Source organism: Lolium rigidum, chromosome 3, assembly GCF_022539505.1.
Source record: "Lolium rigidum isolate FL_2022 chromosome 3, APGP_CSIRO_Lrig_0.1, whole genome shotgun sequence".
Classification (NCBI taxonomy): Eukaryota; Viridiplantae; Streptophyta; class Magnoliopsida; order Poales; family Poaceae; genus Lolium; species Lolium rigidum.
The window spans coordinates 113168909-113178456 of NC_061510.1; positions in this window are offsets into that span (position 1 = coordinate 113168909).

A 9548-nucleotide genomic window follows, 5' to 3' on the forward strand; every position below is an offset into this window, starting at 1 on the left:
ATCACACATTTTCCTTATCCAACGGTCCGTCGTTTCACCGCACCCCTATATAAGATCATCTTCTTCCTCCTCGGACACTTCCGCTCACGCCGTCCTCCTTCTCTCATCTGCAAATTTCCTCCTGCGATTCACAACCTCTTGAGCTCCTCACCTCCAGACTGCAAATCCTGCGCCATTGTTGATGCCGCCGCGCCGTTTGACGAGGCACAGCACACCGGAATCCTCCATGGCCGCTGCGGATCTTGGAGCGGCGGAGTGGGAAAGGTCGAAAATTTCCTCGCAAGACATCAACATGTTGAAGAAGCTGGGGATCAGCAAGAAATCCAAGGCGCTGTGCTTCCCTAGTGAGGAGAGCTACCCAACCCCTCCAATGGGGTACCGGGTATGTTTTGTCGATCACCTCATCCGCGGTCTGTCCGCCCCCATTCATCCTTTTCTTCGTGGATTGCTTTTTGTCTACGGTTTGCAACTCCACCACCTCACGCCAAACTCCATTCTTCACATCTCCATTTTCATCACACTTTGCGAAGCCTTCCTTGGCGTGGGCGCTATGGAAGCGCATTTTCTTCTGCCGCCGTAATGGCTCGCCCAATGTCGCCTATAATATAGGCGGCGTTGTAATTTCTGTTCGTCCCACTGTTGACTACTTCGACGTCAAGCTTCCTGACTCAGTTCAAGGATGGCGCAAGAAGTGGTTGTACATTCAGGAGGAAAACCATGGATGTGCGGAGGACAACATTCCTCCTTTTGATGGCGCCGAAAAAATCTTTCGCCGCCGTTCCTGGGACGCGGAGGCCACCGAAGAAGAAAGGGCGTCGACAGAAACCTTGATGACTCGTATCCACGAGTTGCAAAATACTCGCGGCCAAGAATTATCGGGTATCCAAATCACTGCATACTTTCTTAGTACTAGAGTGCAGCCACTTCAAGCTCGCAAATATCCTCTCTGGAAATATGCTGGCGACGAAGACGTAGATCGGCTGTCGGTGAATTTGGAGGTCAAAGATTTAGAAAAACTTGTCCGAAAAATTTCATCTCTCAGCAAAAGAGATGATGTCCCTTCTGCTTGCCGTGTGACGCCGTTCAGCGCCGCCAATCCACTTCCCAAGGTAATCTTTGTCTATTTGTCTTGTTGTTGCTTTGCTATCGTTTTGTTACTTCTTTCCTGATATCTCTCCCTGCTTTATTTTGCACAGGATCATCCAAAACTTGTCTCGCTTCCTCCTCTTCCTGAAGGTGGAGAAGTCGAAGAAAGGGCCATTGTCACTGATGACAATCAAGAAGCTCCATCTTTTGTGAATGAACCCGTGGATTCTCGAAAATCTGCGGGATCGTCCGAAGGCACTACGTCGGCCCAATCTCCTCCTCCCGTTGTTTCTCCAAAAGGGAAAAGGAAGAGGAGTAACGTCGAAGATTCCGGCACTTCCAAAGCCGAAGAAGTTGATCCTTCACATCAGAAGGCAACTTATGATCCATATCTCGCATCCCTCGTCAGCTCGTAAGTCACCTTGATTTCCCCTTCTTTCTGTAGTCGAAGTTTTTTGTCTTATCTTGCTTTTTATGCTATCGATCCTTAATCGCAGTGATGACGAGGAAGAAGTACCGACTCGTGACGTCGCTCCTCGGACGAGCGCGTCACATACTTTGCTTGTGTCGGAGACGCTAGTTGAAGGAGAAGAATCTTCGCCTCCTCAACAAAACGTCGTCACCACCACTCCTCCTTCAAGCCCCCTTGCTCCTTCACCAAAAAGGACGAGGGTTGAGACGATCGTCGAGCCTGCCCCTCAATTGGGTAGCTTTTCTCAGGCGCTCTTAGATGATGTAAGTTTTTGACTTGCCTGCCAGTATCTATATTTCCTCCGTTTACTTCTTTTTGTGCCTTCATTTTTTTCTGTTACCGAAATTTTCTTTCTCTATTCTTCTTTGACAGCCCATGATCAAAGAGCTTGTTCGCATTGGGTCCCAATTCATTGGGTACCATGAATATGCCAGCAGGACTGAAGGTAACAACTTTTTGCTGTCATTGTTTCCGGTTTTCTTGCTTCTATTTTTGTCGCAATTTTGATTGTTCTTTTCTATTTTGGCAGAGAAACTTGCAGAGGCCAACAGGCTTGCCGACACTCTTGCTCATAAATTGGAGCAAAGTGAAAAGGCTCGCCAGAAAGCCGAACTTGACGCTAGCCAAGCAAAAGTGGAGGCTGATGAAGCCAAAGCAAAAGCTGCTAGTGTCGAAGAACTGCAAAAGAAACTTGAAGATGCTGAAGCTGCTCTAAATGAGCACAAGGCCGCACAAGCTGCTCGTGAAAAGGGAATCCTCAAGCGCGTGAACACTCAAAATCGTCGCTTCCTCGGTAATTTTGTTGATCCCTTCTATTTTTCGTAAGACTTGCTCTCCTTTATTTTTACTTGCTGTCAACTAATATGTTATTTCTTTGGCAGGTCAAACGAGCCAAGATTTTGATCTTGAGAATCCCACCAATGATCCTCTGCTTGACGCGTTGTCTTATCTGGAGTTTCTGTTGACGTCAGAAACCCCCTGGCGGGCAGAGACGGGCAACACCGTAGAGCCGGGAACAACTAGGGCTGCGGCTGGCCCCAGTCCCTCCGAGCGACGGCCCGCAAAGCCTCCTGGTCGCACGCACCGATGTTTATCACAAGGGCGTGCCACCTGACCTATACCTGGTCAGGAAGGTGTGGATGATGCCTCGCTTAGTTTCCTGCAGGGCACACACGTAAACGTTAAATACGAGCCTCGATCGGCTCTCGGGTTATCTCGTGAATCGGCTCAAAGAGCCGATCCACCCATGATTCAGACGGGGTGTCCGAATATATGGTGGTCCTGCTTGGTCAAGGTAAAGCTAATGAGATCTACGACGATTTAGGGTTTTCACCGCATAATCGGATCATCCTACTCTAGGTTGGGCCTCGCGCTCGCGCACGGTGATCATGAGCCGATCCTAGACAGGGCCTAAAAACCAACACGAGGTTGATCCCCGGAACATCCTTTCTAGGGCTAGCAAACGTCGCCCTACACGCCGCTGGATCCTCCCCCCCTTTGTAAGGCCTAACTATTGCAGATATTAAACTAATCCTTGTAGAACAAGGAGCAATCGTAACGGATCAGATCTACTAAACTATGATAAAGCGGGGTGCCGCCCCTACACCTAAGATAGGTGTAAGGGCGGCTAGACATGCAAGGGTTGCACTACGAAAGCATGTAATATGAAGAACAATGCTAACCCTAACATGTCTAAGATAACTACGTTGCTCGCCATCAAAAGGCTTCAGTACGAGCAACGCATGAACAACGTGGGCGAGGCTTGTCTTGCCTAGATCGCAAGATGCGATCTAGGCAGCATGATGCTTACCGGTAGAAACCCTCGAGACGAAGGAGTTGGCGATGCGCCGAGATTTGTTTGTGGTTGAACGTTGGTTGTTGTTTATTCCATAAACCCTAGGTACATATTTATAGTCCAGCGGACTTTCTAATGTGGGCGTGCACTAAACCGTGCACGAGATAAACTCTACTTTTAATCTAGATACAAACTATTGTAATTAAAGATACATGGGCAATCTGGCCCAATTTCACCAAGCAAGGCCGCTTCAGAGATCTTCAACGTGCAATCTTCCATGCCCATTCTGATCGCGGCCCACCTCCTGATTTGGCCAAAATCTGGTGATAACACATGCCCCCCTGGTTTTGGAAATGACATTTCCAAAATCATTATGCTCTTCTTTCGTCGGGTCATGTCGTGGTAGAACCGTTGCAGTATCCTTTACCATGATGTCTTGCTCCTCGCCTTTTTGCAAAACTTGATAATTTTAGCACCATTTCCTTGGACACCGCAAGGGCTTTAAATCCCCCATTAGGCTTCTCCTTATTAAACTGTGCCGAATGACTCCTCCTCCTCCGCTGGATACCCACCGGCAAAGCGTCTCTGTGTCTGGGCAAATAGTGAAGCTGACTACGACGACGCAGAGGAAGAAGCTCCGGTCGAAGACTGGAGCCAAAGTGACGAGGAGTCCTCCAGAAAAGCACTGGTGACTGCTACGATACCGACGACGAGGGTAGCGAGAATTAGTGACATAATATCAGTAGTTATGCGAGCAATCGGCTCTTCTTGAACAATCGGCTCTTCATTAAAAAACCCTCCTTTGTCAATGAAGAAATGTTTCCAGTCAATGGTTTTGCCGATAGTCAAAGTCACACAATCTTCAAAAAAGAACCGATGGCATCGCATCGGTCTCTATCATAAAAAACACTGGTAACGTCGACCTAGCCGCCCTTCCAAACGGTAACCCGCGACCTCCATCCGAAAAGGCAAAGTCAGATCCCCAAATCGCCGCCCGAGCAGTTCCAATCCACAACCACCTGCACAGATCTTGACCGCGCCGCCCCCAACTCCTTCAACGCATCTCATGGCGGAGTCATCCAATACCGATACTACGGCTTCCGGACTGAAGGTAATCCTCAACCTCTTCTCGCCGTTTGACTTGACATGGGATTAATGGCAAACACCTGAATTAATGCATTGCTCCGCTACTAATTTAGGTTTCAGACATTCTTCTGCCACATCCTTCTCTCGCAAATTCGATGTGCCTCGGTCCTCGTTCTTCGAGAGTCCTGCCCTGTTAATTTCGTGCGAAGCTAACGGAATCCCCTTTGTAAGCCGGAACCTAGATCCGACTTCTCGGGCCGACCGCACCGCGAGCCTGGCCTAATCCTCCTGAAGGTTGGGTGGCATGGTACAATAGAGTATCAAAATCTCACTATGCCACTTGGGAAACCATAGGGATAGCCGATGCCCTGTCATTATCGTTATCCCCTCTTGAGAAGAATGAGAATATCCTGAAAACCATCGGCTACTTCTGGTCTGATGCACTGAACTGCTTCATGTTTGGTCATGGCCCTATGACCCCGACCCTGCTTGGATGTGGCCATGATCACGGGGCTAGACATTGCATCCCCCAGCCCTTACGCATTTAAACCGCCAAAAGTCCCTTTCACTCTCTCCTCTAAAAAAGAGTGTACTAGCTGGGGCGCCTATCTCCATCGTTATATGAAAACCAAAGGCCCTGTGACAGAGAGGGAGCACACAGCCTTCCTGAATTTCTGGCTGGAGCACTTCATATTCTGCGGCCCATCACTTGCTCCCACCAAGAACTACCTCTCCCTGGCCTATGAACTTGCTAAAGGCACCCAACTCGGCCTAGGCAAACTATTTCTTGGAGAGATTTATCGATCCCTTCAACTGATGTCCGTCAAACTGTTCTCTCGCAAGACAGTCAAAACTGGCGGCCCCTGGTGGTTCATTCAGTTGTGGGCCCAACTATACTTCCAAAACCAAATCCCAGACTTCCCATCGCTGACCACCTGCACCTTTCCAGACGTAAATGGAAAGGAAATTCGATGCACCAGCTACGGCCAAGCCCTGTATGGTCTGCCGGGCAGCAGGCTGATTCCCCAGGAAGCAGCAGGGTGGTTTAAGATTTTCTTCCAAGGTTTGGACAACCCCCTGTCCACCCTTACACCGAATCGGCAAATTTTGAAAACCCAGTCTCTTTCCGATTGGATGACTTCGCCGATGACGCCAGACACACGGCACTTGTATTCCCTCATGATTCGTCCTTGCTTCCTCCCTGTTGGCATGAGTACCTCGAACCGGATCATCAAGCCCGGTTATGAGTGTTATCAACCGGTAGTAGCAGCTCGACGAGCTTGGTCTCGGACAGGTGCCTCCACACTTCTTCTTACACCACCCGACGGCAAGTAGAGCTGAACCGCCCGACATCCTCACCGCCCAAAGGTGCTATACCTTCTTTGACGCTTTGGCCATCCCAATTCCCCATAACCTCCGTTTCTCCTTCACTACCGATGGTTTTGAAACTTGGTGGTCTATGTGGAAGACCCACGTCTTCGGGAGGGCCCTAGGGCCGCTCGCTGAAAGAGCTTGACGCCGAGTATGATCCCCCGCAGACCAGGTACCGTCACTTAAGCATTTCTTGTAACTGCCTTATAGCGATTGTCTGTGACCTGACTCTTTCTCCTAGCAGCAACAAGATGGTCCGGCTCCCACTCAAGCCGACGGTTCCCCTTTCGTATTTCTTCCTCCGGCACCAGTGGTTCTCTTCTCGCCGAGCTCGCCACCCCCGAAGAAAGTCATAATGCGTAGTCGGCCGATTTCACCGAAATCGGCTCCCAAGGGTAAAGCATCTTCGGGGCCGGTTGCCCCCGAGCCTCGACTCAGGCGAGGACGGCAGTGAGGAAGGTGGTGGCCAGGAAAACCCTGAAGCGTAAAGCTCCGGCCCAAGAAAGCTTGCGTGTAAGTTAGTTCAGACCCTGTAGGCGCTTGTCCGCTTTCAATATCTTCGTTTATAACACGCTTGTATCCTTTCCTGCAGGCCTCTACTGACGGATCCTCCAGCGGGGCCGAAGAAACCAGCCAGGGGGACTCGAGCTCGGGTGATTCCGAGAGGTCCACTACCCATAGCCAGACGGCTTCGCCAGCGCCGGCGTCCAAGAAAAGGTCGATCACTGAACCCACCGCCCCCAGGCCCCGACCAGATCGGGGTTACGCACGAAGCACCGCTGTGTCAAAAGGGCTCGTAAGAACCCACGAGCCTCTTCATCAAGCCAGGAGGTCTCGAATGTAGTTATCTTCTTGGTCACACTTTCATGCTATCCCGTTGTCATTTGGATCGGCTAATCACTTCCTCTTGCAGGCCGCGGAAACTTCTAGCGGAGACGTTGAGGAGGTACCGAGGCCGTCCGCTACTCTGGATCTAGCTACCTCGACGATAGCGGCTGCCCAAGTGGCTGACCCACCCGAGTCCACAGAAAAGCCGATTGTTACTGCGTCGGCTATTCCTCCTTCCTTGGGAGAGGTATGTCTCCCCTCCTTGGCTCCATCAATTCCCCCATTGCCTGCTCAACTCACTTTGTTTACCTTATCAGGGTTGTGATCTCTCGAGCTTTCTTACGTTCGACCCAGAATCCATCGAACCAGCTTCTTACAAGGCAAGCGGAGAGCCGAACCCTAGTACGGTCCGTGGTCAACTCCAGCGTCTCAAAGACTTGCTTTCTGCCTCAACTGATATTCTGATTGAGAATTCCGAGGAAGCCAAAGGCATCTTCGAGGATATCCGGCCTCATCTCCCTATGACCCTGCAAGTGCAGCTCTGGCCCGCCGTTACCTTGTCGGCCTTCAAGTCAAGGGTGCAAACGGCTCGCCAAAGGATTACTCTTCGCCACTCCCAACTTCCGCTGAGAGCCGATATTGCCGAAAAGTGTCGACGGCTCAATGAGAAGAAGGCTGCTCTGGACGCCACGACGGACACTTCTGCCACTCGCGCCGAACTCGAGACCCTGCGCAAGGAGCTGGAGAATCTTGAAGAGAAGGTAAGGGTGACCAAACAGCTTATCCAGGACAAGGAAGCCCTTGTTGCCCGTTCTCAAGACGAAGCAAGAGGCCTCACAGCCGATCTGAAGACCGATCTGGCTGAAATCCGTACCCTGAGCAATCAGCTGGTGACGGGTAAGGACGAGGATGACCAGGCTGAGATTGCTGAGGCAGATCGCATCCGTGTTGACGCCGTTCTCGCCCTCGGCGTGTTTCTTCAGTAGGGCCTTCAGAGACAGATGATGTTTCGCTGGATGCTGTACTTGCTACATTTGTGATTTTTTTTTTACTGGCCGATGATTTTCCATCGGCTCCTGACATTTCCTTGCCCATGCGTCTGTCTGCTGATTATATGCCTCCCCCGAGCCGAATCTGTCGGTGACCTGCAGATATCGGCTTTGCATTATGCCAAGGGACTGTACTCGTATGCCGGCCCCGTTGGGATTTGTGTAGCCGTCGTGGCTGCTGTTCGTTAGATCACCATTGAACCCAAGCAGATCGCACGGTGCAAATAACCTTGGCCGACTCGCTAGAATCGGAGCGTTCCATGAAGGTTCCGTAATATCCCTCGTGTAATCCTGGAGCACTAGGCTCCGTAGGGAGAACGAGCATCGTGTTCGTACCAGCCGATGTCTCATTTGTGCTTGGGTATTCCTTCAATAGAGCAATCATCTGACTCCTGAGCTGTGGATCCACCTTCTTGCTGATAAAAATTGGTCGCGGCTTGTCTCCATGGTCGATGTCGATTTCCTCCAGCTCATTAGCCGAGGCGAACCCATACCCCAGCTTTCCGTCTCCTGTGAGGTCGATGCCAAATACCGGGAGAGCGGGTGGCGCGGATAACACGATCCGATCGCTAGAATCGGCCTCCATCTTGATCATCACCAGGACTTGGTGGCGGTGCCGGAGTGTCTTCCGCCATCTCGGATGTAGATGGCGATGTCGTGGATGTCGTCGACTGTCCCACCGGGCGTGCCAGAATGTGTTGACATCAGAAACCCCCTGGCGGGCAGAGACGGGCAACACCGTAGAGCCGGGAACAACTAGGGCTGCGGCTGGCCCCAGTCCCTCTGAGCGACGGCCCGCAAAGCCTCCCTGGTCGCACGCACCGATGTTTATCACAAGGGCGTGCCACCTGACCTATACCTGGTCGGGAAGGTGTGGATGATGCCTCGCTTAGTTTCTGCAGGGCACACACGTAAACGTTAAATACGAGCCTCGATCGGCTCTCGGGTTATCCTGTGAATCGGCTCAAAGAGCCGATCCACCCATGATTCGACGGGGTGTCCGAATATATGGTGGTCCTGCTTGGTCAAGGTAAATCTAATGAGATCTACGACGATTTAGGGTTTTCACCGCATAATCGGATCATCCTACTCTAGGTTGGGCCTCGCGCTCGCGCACGGTGATCATGAGCCGATCCTAGACAGGGCCTAAAAACCAACACGAGGTTGATCCTCGGAACATCCTTTCTAGGGCTAGCAAACGTCACCCTACACGCCGCTGGATCCTCCCCCTTTGTAAGGCCTAACTATTGCAGATATTAAACTAATCCTTGTAGAACAAGGAGCAATCGTAACGGATCAGATCTACTAAACTATGATCAAGCGGGGTGCCGCCCCTACACCTAAGATAGGTGTAAGGGCGGCTAGACATGCAAGGGTTGCACTACGAAAGCATGTAATATGAAGAACAATGCTAACCCTAACATGTCTAAGATAACTACGTTGCTCGCCATCAAAAAGGCTTCGATACGAGCAACGCATGAACAACGTGGGCAGGCTTGTGCTGCCTAGATCGCAAGATGCGATCTAGGCAGCATGATGCTTACCGGTAGAAACCCTCGAGACGAAGGAGTTGGCGATGCGCCGAGATTTGTTTGTGGTTGAACGTTGGTTGTTGTTTATTCCATAAACCCTAGGTACATATTTATAGTCCAGACGGACTTTCTAATGTGGGCGTGCACTAAACCGTGCACGAGATAAACTCTACTTTTAATCTAGATACAAACTATTGTAATTAAAGATACATGGGCAATCTGGCCCAATTTCACCAAGCAAGGCCGCTTCAGAGATCTTCAACGTGCAATCTTCCATGCCCATTCTGATCGCGGCCCACCTCCCGATTTGGCCAAAATCTGGTGATAAC